The sequence below is a fragment of the Lactuca saligna genome, chromosome 3 (assembly GCF_052625555.1).
Source record: "Lactuca saligna cultivar CGN05327 chromosome 3, ASM5262555v1, whole genome shotgun sequence".
In the NCBI taxonomy this organism is placed as follows: domain Eukaryota; kingdom Viridiplantae; phylum Streptophyta; class Magnoliopsida; order Asterales; family Asteraceae; genus Lactuca; species Lactuca saligna.
In genome coordinates this window covers 190600734-190614876 of record NC_136419.1, presented here as the reverse complement: position 1 = coordinate 190614876, position 14143 = coordinate 190600734, and the positions used below count along the sequence as shown (strand labels likewise).

Here is a 14143-nt window from a genome sequence, read left to right as displayed (position 1 = left end):
ATACTACTCATGTTTTGTTATAGATTAGGTATTTTTGAGTAAATGTCAATGCTACTCTTTCCTGTATGTAGGTTCGACCATACGAATAAGTGATTACACTATTCAAGTAGTCGATATGCTGTCAAAATTTTCCTTTACATTGATGTATTGTAGGCCTACTTAAAAGGTCAAATTTGTGGCCTGCATGTTAACCGATGGGGCCCTCTCCTAGTGGAACGGCCAGGTCAAATCGCTAACACTCCCCGTGGCCAAAACTTTGGAACCTCCCAATGGAGGGTTCCGATATAACAATTTATACCACCAGGTTTAGTGATTTGGTGGGGCATTGTCCTAGGATGGTCACCCTGGAAAGCAAAAAGGTGGAGTGTTACATCTGGGGACTATCCCCCAAGATTAAAGGAAACTTGGTAGCTTCAAACCCCTCCACTTTTTATAGTGCCAAACGCGTGGCACGAACGCTTGTGGATCATGGAGTCTGCTAAGGCTTTATGATGGCCATTCCCCAAAAAGAAAAAGAGCGTGACAACAAAACAAGACCCATGAACAAGGGAAAAGGAAAATCAACACAAGAACCCACCAAGAGACAACAAATAGTGGCAGCCCACACCGTCACTGTCCGGACCGCCCTAACAGCAACAAAACAATATGCTGGAACCCTAACCAAATGCAACAAGTGAAACATCCACCATGTTGGATCTTGTCGGGAAATGCATTGCACAAATTACAACATGAAAGGACACACTGTTCGTTTCTCTATAAGGAAACAACCCCACAGACCGTCCCGACCACAAAGAACTCTACCCATGTCAATCACAGTGGATTTTGGGCCGAGCAGAACTTGCACTTGAATAGCACCGAGAACAATGCCCATGTCAATTGCAGTGGCTCATTAGGGCTTAGGGTCTTCCCCAGAGTGTTCCACTAACGAACAACTCCACCCCTGAACTGACGTACTGCGAAAGTGGTCTGCAATTTGCCTCTATAGCCACACTTCATGAAGGCTAGCTCTATTTCTGAGATCCAATCCATGACTCCAATCGGATGCTCCTTCTTAGTGAAGGTCCATGGTTTGCAAGTCAAAAAGTATTTGTACTTGAATCCAAGTCCATCATTCCCTCCATCGTGGTTATTTTGTCTAACTATCGGTGGGTTGTCTTGGCCAATGATCCCATTGAAGTTACCTCCTTCTGACTGCCCTCCATTCACTTCGGGATCTTCCACTTGAATTGATAGTTCTTCAAGATTCTGCCTAAGTAGACATCTCGTTTCTTCCATCTGACGATCCAACATTGTTTGAATCATTATTTGTACACCAACCATTGTCATTGGCTCAGGTGCTGCTGCAGCAACAACTACTTGTCCAATCACAGGTGGTTGATTCCTGTTTTCGTTCACGTTTCCAACTCCACTTATGGTTCTTACCATATTTGATCTACATACCAAATAAGGTAAATTTAGATCCTCAATCACGATAGATAATTAAATCATCCTTATTAATCCGAAATGTTTACATGCCAGTTCTAATATCGTAGTCATAAACTTAGAATCTTAAACACATAAGGTGTCCAGATCCTGTTGGCAACAAACTGTAGATCTGAAAAAATAATATCATATATGGCAAACATATAACATTTAGCACATAAAAGCATTTTAGGCAACTTTCCTAAAATAAACTAATGCTCGTGTCTGAAATATAACAGACACTCATCTCATTATCTTTACTTAGCATTCTAAGTTTAAGTTTAGAAATCCTACAAATTCCTAGTTCGCTTAAACTAATACTCTGATACCAACTGTGACATCCCCAAATTCACGGCCAGAAAAGACCGGTTTAATTTATGCTTTTTAAAATAATTTCAAAGTAAATCCATTGATTTAAAAGAGTTGCGGCATTTATCCCCAAAACAATACATGATAAAAAAAGGTTTATCAAAGCATTTCTTAAAGAAATTTATTTTCATTATTTATCGAAACTCGGGATGTCATGTTCCGATACAGACACAAAACCATAAATAATAAAACATAGAACTTACACAGTTACATACAACTACTGGTTTATAAGCAAAAATATCTTCACGGGTTCACCAACTTATGCTCTCGCGCCAGTACATATAATACAAAGAAACTGAGTGGGTCAGGCTTGGGAGCCTGGTGAGCATATAGGATTTTCAACCCACAATAAATAATTATAATTAATTTCACCAACCAACAATAAACCGATTACCCATTCCCGTTATCCTCACTTTACGTCCCTAAAACAACAACTATCACGAGGGACCTAGTCTAGGAATTTTCATCAGGACGAACACTACTGCAAAGGAGTTTCCTCAATAATAGATGTCCTAAATGGAACCATGAAGGGGATAGAATACAACAAATGAACACCCAAGTTCACTATACCTATAGGTTATGAGCCTGTCGGCGTTCCACTGAACTGTCTAGAAAAGTCTGTGGTCGTCATCCATATTCTGCTGGACAACTAGATCACAATTACATTGAGGCCTATCATCATTTTTATTTCATCACACATCACTATCTACTCATGTTCTACCCAACATATTTGTAGATCAAAATATAAATATATATATACAACATAAAACATGTATAAAACATTCAACCAATACTCATTTCCAATAACACATAACATATAAACACATAGTACATATTTTATGGAAATACTTCGTATTTATGTGTTAGAAGAAAGTAACTACACACTCACTTTATCGGACAACAGTACGACTCTTCAAGTAGTAATTCCTCAATGAAACCGGGAGACCTTCACAAAAACTGGGCTTCTCGCGGGCAGAGTTTCGGCTCGGGAACTCTGTTTCTCGGGATCTTCGGGGCTTTGGGACTCGCTTCGAGTCTCGGGATTATACCGGGGCATCGGGGGTATAACTTGCACATAAAACGAGGCAATATGGGTGAGAGAGAAGAAATTGAGCAACCAAATTCGGCGGGCATTGTGATGTATTTATATGGTTGGAGTTGGTCTCGAACGCATGGCGTTCCCTTCGAACGCGGCGCGTAGGACTAGGGTTCCGATCCTATCCCTTACTCGTTGAGTCAGCATCGACGTGGCCAATCCGGAGGCAAGTAATGAATGCGGGGCGTTCCCTTATTGAACGTGGGGCGTTCCCCCTTTGAGATGCGTGCCTCGAACTTTAGAAAATCATAACTTTCGCATACGATCTCCGACTTCGACGTTCTTTATATTCACGCGTTGGTGAGATTATGCTCTACAACTCTCGTTTAGACTCAGTCGGCTAATTTTGAATTTATTTTTATTATATTATCTTTAGTAGGTTGGGACAGGAAAACTTCAATAGAAATTCATAACTTCATCATCTGACGTCCGTTTTCCTCTATCTTTTTACTGTTACACTACTATCGACGAGATCTTCGATTCTCGTTTAGATTGTTTCGGCAAGAAATCACTCGATCTCAAATCCGAACTTCGGGCTGCATACTGCGAAACTGAAACTTAGAAAAATCATAACTTCCTCATACAAAGTCAGATTTGGACGTTCTTTTTATGCACGCTCTCGGTTTAACGAACTCTATGAGTTTTGTTTAGATCACAAATGCTAAATATCGTTGTAACATAAATTCACTGTTTACGTCGTGTAGTGTCGTACCGGTTCTGTCGCGAAACTTCGACAGATCATAACTTCTTCGCTATATCTTGGATTTCAACATTCTTTAAATATTCAGAATCCTCATCATGACCAATATGTCTTCATGTATCGATATAAGTTTTATCTAACATTTTATTTTTACACTTATTTTTATTCTTAATTCAATTAAGCCACACAATTATGTGTGAAACACATAATACTCGAATAATACATTCTTATTATTTCGAAATGCGTTACAAAGGTTAACCTAGACTATTCGTCGACATTAATGCCTAGCCCAGAAACACGGACGTTACAATTCTCTCCACCTTAGGATGATTCCATCCCCGGAATCACACATCAACAAACAAATGCGGATAGCGATTCATCATGTCACTCTCTGTCTCCTAGGTGATATTTGGTCCATTCGTATGTTTCCAATGACAAGCGATAACTTGACCATCTTGCGTCTCCATTTCTTAGTCTTTCGGTTAACGATTTCCTCTGGTTCTTCAATTAACCTCTTGTTCTCATTAAGTCTTAATTCCAAAAGTGGAATCATGTTGGGAACTTCTCCTGTGAATTTCCTCAAGTAACACACATGAAAAGTGTTATGAATACCATTCAGTTCTTCGGGTAATTCGAGCTTGTAAGATTGGTTCCCAATCCTCTAAATAATTTTAAACGGTCCAACAAACCTTGGACTTAACTTTCCCCTTTTACCAAATCTTATAACTCCCTTCCACGCTGAGACTTTAAGCAAAACCGAATCTCCAACTTCAAAATTCATCAGTCTTCTTTTCTTTTCAACATAGCTCTTCTGACGATCCTGAGCTGCTAACATTCTCTCCCTAAATATTTTCAACTTTTCAGCAGTTTGATGGACTATCTCCGGTCCCATAAACTGCTTTTTTGTAGCCTCAAGCCAACAAGACGACATACGAAATTTTTGTCCGTACATAGCTTGATAAGGTGCCATCTTTATGCTCGAGTGGAAAGTATTATTGTAGGAAAATTCTACCAAAGGAAAATGTTCATCTCAGTTGCCTTGGAATTCCAGGGTATATGCTCTCAGTATATCTTCAAGTGTTTCTATCGTTCGTACGCTCTGACCATCGGTCTGTGGATGGTAAGTTGTACTCAAATACAACTTGGTACCCAATTCCTCTTGTAGACTTCTCCAAAATCGCAAGGTGAAACGACTATCACGATTCGATACAATCGTTAATGGAACACCTTGAAGCCTCACAATTTCCTTCACGTAAGAATTTGCAAGCTTATCCATAGACCACTTCTCATTGGTTGCTATGAAATGTGCACTCTTAGTGAAGCGATCAACAACCACCCAAATCATGTCGTGACCGTTCTTTGTTCTGGGCAGTTTAGTGACAAAATCAATAGCAATATTTTCCCATTTACCCATAAGTACATGTAAAGAATCTAAACTACCATATGGTTTCTGATGTTGTGCCTTAAACCTAGCACATGTCACACACTCCGCCATGTACCTTGCAATATCAAGCTTCTTCGTCGGCCACTAGTAATTGGGTTTTAGGTCCCTATACATTTTAGTGCTGCCAGGATGAATTGTGTACAAGGTTTTGTGGGCTTCTTCCATCAGAAGATCTCTTATTCCTCCTAACTTAGGTAACCAAATACGATCTTGGAATACCTTCAGTCCATGACCGTTTGTACCAAACACTAACGTTTTGCCCAAACGTTTCTCCTTTCGGTCATTCTTTTCAGAAGCTTCCTCTTGAGCTTTCTTTATACTCTCCATAATTATTGAGACAACTTCTATTCTCAACACTCTTGGCCTTTTTCTTTCAAGATTGACTTTCCGACAGAGAGCATTAGCGACAACATTTGCTTTATCGGGATGGTAAAGTATCTCATAGTCGTAGTCCTTAAGTAGTTCTAGCCAGCATCACTACCTCATATTCAATTCTTTTTGACTACATATATATTAGAGACTCTTATGACCAGTGAAAAGTTTGCACTTCGTGCCATAAAGGTAATGCCTCCATATATTCAGAGCAAAAACTACCGTTGCCAACTCCAAATCATGAGTGGGGTAATTCTTTTCATGCTCCTTCAATTGTCGAGACACATATGATATCACCTTTTCTCTTTGGGTCAAAACACAACCCAAACCAACCCCAAACGCATCGCCATAGACAGCGAAGTCTTCAACTCTATCGGGTAGAGAAAGAATCGGTGCTTCAAATAGCTTCTTCGTTAGTAACATGAATGATTCTTTGTTCTTATCACTCCAAGCAAAAGTTGCTCCTTTGTGGGTCAAAGCTGTTAGTGGAGTAGCGATCGAAGAAAAGCCTTGGATAATCCTTTGGTAATATCTGGCTAATCCCAGTAAGCTTCGGATCTCCGTGGGACTTTTCGGTTATTCCTACTTCATCACAACTTCAATCTTTGTTGGATCAACCATTATCCTTTCTTGGTTAACCACGTGACCTAAGAATTGGACTTCTTTAATAGAAAAATCACATTTGGAGAACTTTGCATATAGCTTCTCCCTCTTCAAGACTTCTAACACTTCTCGCAAGTGTCTGCCATGCTCCTCTTGGTTTTTCAAGTAAATTAGAATGTTATCTAAGAGCACTGTCACAAATTTATCAAGGAACGGTTTACAAACTCTATTAGTTAAATCCATGAATGCTGCCGGAGCTTTGGTTAGTCCAAATGACATAACCAAAAACTCGTAGTGTCTACATCGTGTTCTGAATGCAGTCTTCTAGATATCCTGCTCTCTCACCTTCAGCTGATAATATCCTGAACTTAGGTCAATTTTTGAAAAATAACTTGAACCTTGTAGTTGATCGAACAGGTCGTCAATCCTCGGCAACGTATATCTATTCTTTATTGTTGCCTTGTTCAGCTCTCTGTAATTGATGCACCTTTTCATACTTCCATCTTTATTTTTCACAAATAACACTGGAGCTCCCCAGGGTGATGAAATAGGTCTAATGAAACCATTGTCCAACAACTCCTGAAGTTGTATCATCATCTCCTTCATCTCCGGTGGTGCTAGTCTGTAAGGTGCGTTTGCTATCGACGTGCTTCCTGGTAATAAGTCTATTCTTAACTCCACTTTTCTATCCGAAGATAAACCAGGAAGATCTTCGGGAAATACTTCCGGATAATCACACACCACTGGAATACTCTGCACCTCCTTTTTCTCCTTCTTTGCATCTATCACAAATGCCAAATATGATGTACATCCTTTGGCCAAACACTTTCTGGCTTTCATTAGCGAAATGATTCCATAATTTACTCTGCGTTTGTCCCCATTCACCATAAATGACTCCTTCCCTAGTGGGTTTACTTTTACTATATTCTTCTTGAATAATATATCGACGTCATTAGCGTTAAGCCAATCCATTCCCAGCACGATGTCGAAACCATTCAGCTCAATAAGTAATAACTCCTCATAGAACTTATTCCCATTCAAATCAATGAGGATGTTTTTCATAAGATGGCTAACATGTATAAACTTGCCACTAGCAACCTCGACTAATAAAGCATTATCTAGTCTATCGATAGACAAAGCTAGTTTTCTACCAAATTCATGCGAAATAAAGGAGTTGTTGGCTCTTGAATCAAATAATATTTAGGCATGCAATTCGTTTACGAGAAAAGTACCTGAAGTGACATCAGCTTCTTCTTTAGTAGCTTCTAGTGTCATCTGGAAGGATATTGCTTTCGGCTTTTGGGGAATATTGGGTCTAGTTGCCTCCTTCTTCTTCGGACAGTCTTTCAAAATTTGACCGTCTTCGCTACATCCAAAACACACTCTCTTGTTGGACAGACACTTGTTGGCGTAATGCCCCGTCTTTCCACACTTGTAGCAAGTCACTTCCTCACTACATTTCCCATAATGCTTTTTCTTGCATTTTCACACCATTTGGATTCGCCCCCTTTTCCTCCTCCAAACATTTTCGAATCAGACTTCAAAATCTTCATTTCTTGCTGGAACCTGAAGTTCCTTCAAACTTTCTCTTTTCACCAACTTCAACTTTACTGGCGGTTCTTCCCTTGATCACATCCTCAACAGACTTGGCAGCCCAAATAGCTACCTCCAGAGTATGTGAGTGACGTACTGGCACCGCATACTCCCATGGGAGTCCCTTTCCATATCGATAAAATTTCGTCAACTCGTCTGGAACAATGCGAAAAGCGAGCTGCATTTTGTTGGTGAAGGCGTTAGTGTAATCGTCAACTGACATGCTGCCTTTTGTCAACGTCAGAAACTTGTTCTCCAACTCCAGTAGATTTTGGGCCGAGCAGAACTTGCGCTTGAACTGCACCAAGAAATCTGCCCATGTCAATTACAGTGGCTCATTAGTGCTTAGGATCTTCCACAGAGTGTTCCACTAACGAACAGCTCCACCGCTGAACTGATGTACTTCAAAAGTGGTTTGCAATTTGCCTCTGCAGCCACACGTCATGAAGGCTAGCTCCATTTTTGAGATCCAATCCATGACTCCAATCGGATGCTCCTTCTTAGTGAAGGTCCATGGTTTGCAAGTCAAAAAGTATTTGTACTTGCATCCAAGTTCATCATTCCCTCCATCATGGTTATTTTGTCTAACTATCGGTGAGTTGTCTTGGCCAATGATCCTACTAAAGTTACCTCCCTCTGACAGCCCTCCATTCACTTCGGGATCTTCCACTTGAAATGACAGTTCTTCACGATTCTGCCTAAGCAGACGTCTTGTTTCTTCTATATGATGATCCAACATTGTTTGAATCATCATTTGTACACCAACCATTGTCATTGGCTCAGGTGCTGCTGCAGCAACAGCTACTTGTTCAATCACAGGTCGTTGATTCCTATTTTCGTTCACGTTTTCAACTCCACTTCTGGTTCTTACCATTTTTGATCTACACACCATATAAGGTGAATTTAGATCCTCAATCACGATAGATAATTAAATCATCCTTATCACTCCGAAATGTTTACATGCCAGTTCTAATATCGTAGTCATACACTTAGAATGTTAAACACATAAGGTCTCCAGATCCGGTTGGCAACAAACCGTAGATCTGAAAAAATAATATCATATATGGCAAACATATAACATTTAGCACACAAAAGCATTTTGGGCAACTTTCCTAAAATAAACTAATGCTCGTGTCTGAAATATAATAGACACTCATCTCACGATCTTTACTTAGCATTCTAAGTTTAAGTTTAGAAACACTACTAGAAAAAAGGCCTTTTACGACGCTCATTGCGCGTCGTAAAATGCTCAGATGACGCGCAAATGCGCGTCAAGGAAGGCCCTGTCATAAAGAGAGACGACGTGCATTTACGATGCGCGGTTATGACACGCAATGCGTATCAAGGAAGGCCCTCTCATAAAGGAAGACGACACGCATTTGTGAGTCGTAACCTTACGACGTGCGTGTTTATGACACACAATGCGTATCAAGGAAGCACCAGTCAAGAAAGTCCATGTCATAAATGAAGACGACACACATATTTGCGTATCGTAATTTTAATTTTTTTTAAAATATATTTATATATTTATTAATTTATAAATTAAATAATACATTAAAAATCTCATAATACAAAATAAAATACCATAAATAACAAAGATAATTCATTTCACTAATATGTCAAATACAAATAATTATTCCAATAGTAAGTAAATGTAACACATTGCTAATATTTCATAATATTTATTATAGAAAACAAAACATGTACAACATTAAAAAAAACCATGACTAAATTCTCATTTGACAATCTCATTTGATAATTTCCTTTCTAAAAAGAATAACCTGATGCAGGAACTTTGAAAGGCTTCAGGGTGACAATTTGGTTGGAAGCTGTGATTTATAATACAAAATAAAATACCATAAATAACAAAGATAATTCATTTCACTAATATGTCAAATACAAATAATTATTCCAATAGTAAGTAAATGTAACACATTGCTAATATTTCATAATATTTATTATAGAAAACAAAACATGTACAACATTAAAAAAAACCATGACTAAATTCTCATTTGACAATTTCCTTTCTAAAAAGAATAACCTGATGCAGGAACTTTGAAAGGCTTCAGGGTGACAATTTGGTTGAAAGCTGTGATTTATAAAATGACCCAAGTTTCATTTAGCACAAGCATCTATAACCTAAAAATAAAACAATAAAAAAGAAACCATGTGAATAGACCTTTATGATAGGAATCACAACTACCAGTAGTTCTATTTTCAGTTTTTTATTGAGGAACAGAAAAGCATGAGTGTAGACCTTTATGACTGGGCATGGAGCAGTTCATGGCGTAGTGTTGATGCTACATCTAAATGATCATAAATGTTACACATCAGTAAAACTGATTGGAGAGATTTGATGTAAAAAGATTAAATTTATGCACCCATAACCTGATGTTGATGACCAAAAGCAATGGAATCAGCAAACCAAACAGATGACTCGTTTTGCAAATCTCTCCCAAAATATGCACTTGCTCTTTCAACATATGGGAGTCTATCTCTCTCCCTGATGGATAATCAGTTAGCATCTTTTCCCCTTTCTGGCCATACTTTTGGGTAGCTACAGGGTAGTCCCCGGATGTGAATTTTGGTGAGTCTTGCATGGTTGAACCATAGCCACTTGTCCCTTGTAACATAGAAGGTCCAACTCCTTTGCTACTTGTAGCTGGATCCTAAAAAGATGACATTAAAATTTACTGAAGCATAATCTAATTCAACATTCTTAACTAACAATTTGATTCTTGAACTAAATAAATAATCATGAAAAAGAATTGAAGGTTAATGTAGTAAAAGGATAGGAAAAGGGTAAAGCTGGCATACATGATAGAAAGTCATCACACCACCCACCTTATCAATCATAAAAATTAACTTCCAAATTAATTAAAATATATAAGTTTTTTTTTAATACATGCAGTGATATTCAGAGTCTTTCTCAGCTTTCTCCTTATGCAACAGGTGTAGCAGCAACATGATAATATCAAAGAATAAGCCATATGTCATTTTTACTCATGTTATGTTATGTAAATACTAAATAAAATGTTAAAAGAACCTTACTCATGTGTCTGTTTGTGGCCACAAATGCAATCTTTGAAAATGTCCCACAGGTAAAGCTTTCGAAATATAAACAACCATTTCATGTAATGCACCCTTATCAAATTCTCTTGTCTACTTTATGTTTTGGTTTTATGTCTATTTTCGAAATAAATTTATTCAGATAGAAAAGTCAAATTTTCAAGTCAAGGCAACCCAATACAAAAAACTTAAGAATAAGAGTAAAGTAGCCAATATTGTAGCATGTTGGATCACCTTTTTCAGCAATCGTCATCCAAAAATCTGGTCCTCATGGATATTATGATGTGAGAAATGACCAAGTTCAAGTCAAAGTCCAACAAACTATACTTTTACTATTCAATATAAATGATCCTATCATAACATAACAATCATGTTTGAGTTAACAGATATGGGAAAATAGGAAATAAAATACAATACCTGAACCCGATGCTGGGCTTTAACTGTGGGTGGGCCCACTCTTATCAAGAAGATACCCAACTTCTAAAAACTCTAATAGAGATTCCGTTTGAGGATTACAAATATACCCTGGGTTTTAACAAAATATATATATTTCTTTATTTATTTTAGGAAAGAAAAAAATATGTTGTAAATATAAAAATATACTTGAAAAGGAATGATTAGCGACAGTTTGAGAAGAATTGTAACAAGGAACAGTGCGAACAAACTCAAAAGGTTTATTACTCCCTCTGGATTCCGGTGGAATCGGAATTCGAGATTCCATTTCATGCCGTGTTTGGTTGACAATTTGGACTCAATTCAACTTTTCCAGATTTCTTGAAATTCCATGTTTGATAATACAGCTAAGAATGTAGTCGTGGATTCCGTCAGAATTGGAATTCCATATTCCATTTTGAAAAAACGGATAAATTCAATTCATTCAAATTTCATATTTAATGGACTTCAACCATTCGTGGGGGTGAGTGGAAGGAATTCAGTTTTATTCTTTCTTTTTTATTAAATGACGAAATACCATTGTAATATGTTCAAAAAGAGAGTGAACCTTTGATAGTGCAAAGAGTTAAGAGTGCATGCCATTTTTAATCACGGTTGAAATTTGGTTGAAATCTTTCCATTAAAGAAACAAAACACCAAAAAGCTTCTGATTCATCTTGCATGATGAATAAGATTAGAGAGAGGAGATCACTCATGCCCTGTGAGAAAAAAGAAATTATTTATTTCAAATATTAGCAAAATATTGTGTTTATAGTTTAAGAAAAACAAATAAAAATTAACGATCAAAGTTTGGTTCTGTTGCAAGGCTGGGTGTTAAAAAAACATTTATAAAACGTCTGTTAAGTCTAAGTAGAATGACTATTTTGCCATTATCTTCATCTTCTCAATCCCCTTCATCTTAGTTTAATTTTTGGGTTTTGGTCTGGTTGGAGTTTAAGATGGAGAATGAGGAATTTATAGGGTTAGAGGATGAAGGAGAAAAACACAGGGGCAAAATAGTCATTTTACTTGGACTTCACGGACATTTTTAACACCATGGATAAATGTTGCAACAAAACTGAACTTTATCGACCACTTGTGCAACAAATAAAAATTCTTAATGAAAACCATAACTTTATATAACCGATATTTTATCTTAATGAAAACTATACCTGATTCATATAAACAAACCTGTTACAAACATGCTATAATTGGTATTTTACTTGTGCAACAAATAAAAATTCTAAATGAAAACCATAACTTTGCAGGTCACTATGGTTCGTGGTTAATATTAGTTAGTTGTTTCTCATTCATTAATAGTTTAAAATATGCTATAATTGGTATTTTTGAAGGGAGTTGTGCTGGTAAAAAGTTTAGCTGCTAAAGAACCTTCTGCACTTGGTCTGGATACTTATTACAAGCAATATTATCTCTGCTTGGCTGTTGCTGCTGCAACAACTATCAAGTGCTACCATTTGTTTATTGAAATATATATATATATATATATATATATATATATATATATATATATATATATATATATATATATATATATATATATATATATATGATTCATCATTTACATTCTTTTTTGGTGACAACAGATAGGATTCTAATCCTCCAAAATATTTGAGAAGCTAAATGAGGCTGTAAGTGTCTACCAAATAAGAATTTGTTAACTGTTTTGTCAAACACAGGATTGAAGTAGAGAAAGGAATATTCAACGAATAAAGTTATCACCCATAACCCATTTTCCCCTGACCAGAAAAAAAACTAAATAAAACTGCGACGACTGTTTTTTTTATAGAAAACTAAGTCCACAGGGGCATTTTTGGCCAAAATCTACAGTAATATTCAAGCTATATAACAAAAATATAATGACCAGACAAAAGAAACCCAAGAAAGTTATTACAGAAAATTAAGTCTACAGGGGCATTTTTGGCATTTGTCCTTGAAATTAACGATTTGGAAAGTGCAACAATATTTACAAACTATTTCATTAACCTCATGACCTGTTGTGATTACAGTATTAAATCAACACCAGATGAGATTGCAGGCGAGAATAAGAAAAAAAAAAAATTACCTCTTTCTTTATATTTTCCAAAAATGGAACTTACAGATAGCATGAAAAGGATGAAACTTACAGCCAAAACAAGAAAAGGGATAACATATAGCATGACAACCATTACTCCAGAAAGCCCAAGGAACATCTGGAGTATAAGGACATTTAATGATTAAAGTTTGAATGGTGATTATCTTAAAAATACTATTAACTAAATGCTTTGCTAGATTATTATAATACCTTGGACGAAATATAAAATGAAGTGAAGCGAGGAGTGTCCCCCAATGCCAAGGATATATAAGCAGACATCACAAGGTAGCTTATCTGAAAAATAAGCAGAAATATAAACCATGTACTCTCACATGAAATTAGATCCATCAAACTAAAACACCATCAAAATTTCCCACATGGTGGACAAAGATCAAACACACACACAAAAGAACACAAAATAAGCTCTACCAAAATTGTTATAGTATCTGTAATACTTTCTCTTTTCAAAAGCGGCATTTTCACAAACACATTGTGGGCAAAATTTCACCAAGAAAGGAAACCAAATTAATTTCAAACTGCATCATCACAGTACCATTTATTCATTCTAGAAAAACTGACATACAACAAGATGAAACGTAGATTGACATGAATTCTAAAGCAAATCATATAACATACATAAACCATTATCAACAGAGAATGAAAGTGGTAGTGAGCAACGACCGAGAGTCACTAGACTACGATTCAGAAGTCGTGATTTAGAACCCTAAATTGGAAACACAAAAACCCCAAATCTTTATAGAAACAATTAACAAAAGAGTTCAATACTAGAAAAAAATAAATAGAATACAATTGTTTACCAAAATAGAGTACGGGATAGCATCCCGTATTATGTTGTACGCACTTATATCTGGCCTATGAATGCTTTGACGTCTTCCCTTAATAGCTGGTGTG

The 14143-nt window shown here is 36.8% G+C and overlaps 2 long non-coding RNA genes across 2 annotated transcripts; both read right to left on the bottom strand.

Annotated features, from left to right (window-relative positions):
* Positions 1-9700: 9700 nt before the first annotated feature.
* On the bottom strand, positions 9701-10314 carry LOC145034090 (uncharacterized). Its single transcript, XR_013677880.1, has 3 exons — positions 10027-10314; positions 9896-9944; positions 9701-9777 (listed from the first exon to the last, which is right to left on the bottom strand). It is a non-coding gene; the product is annotated as an uncharacterized LOC145034090 (long non-coding RNA).
* Positions 10315-13247: 2933 nt separating this feature from the next.
* Positions 13248-13757, bottom strand: LOC145034089 (uncharacterized). Its single transcript, XR_013677879.1, has 3 exons — positions 13661-13757; positions 13442-13525; positions 13248-13349 (listed from the first exon to the last, which is right to left on the bottom strand). It is a non-coding gene; the product is annotated as an uncharacterized LOC145034089 (long non-coding RNA).
* Positions 13758-14143: the final 386 nt, after the last annotated feature.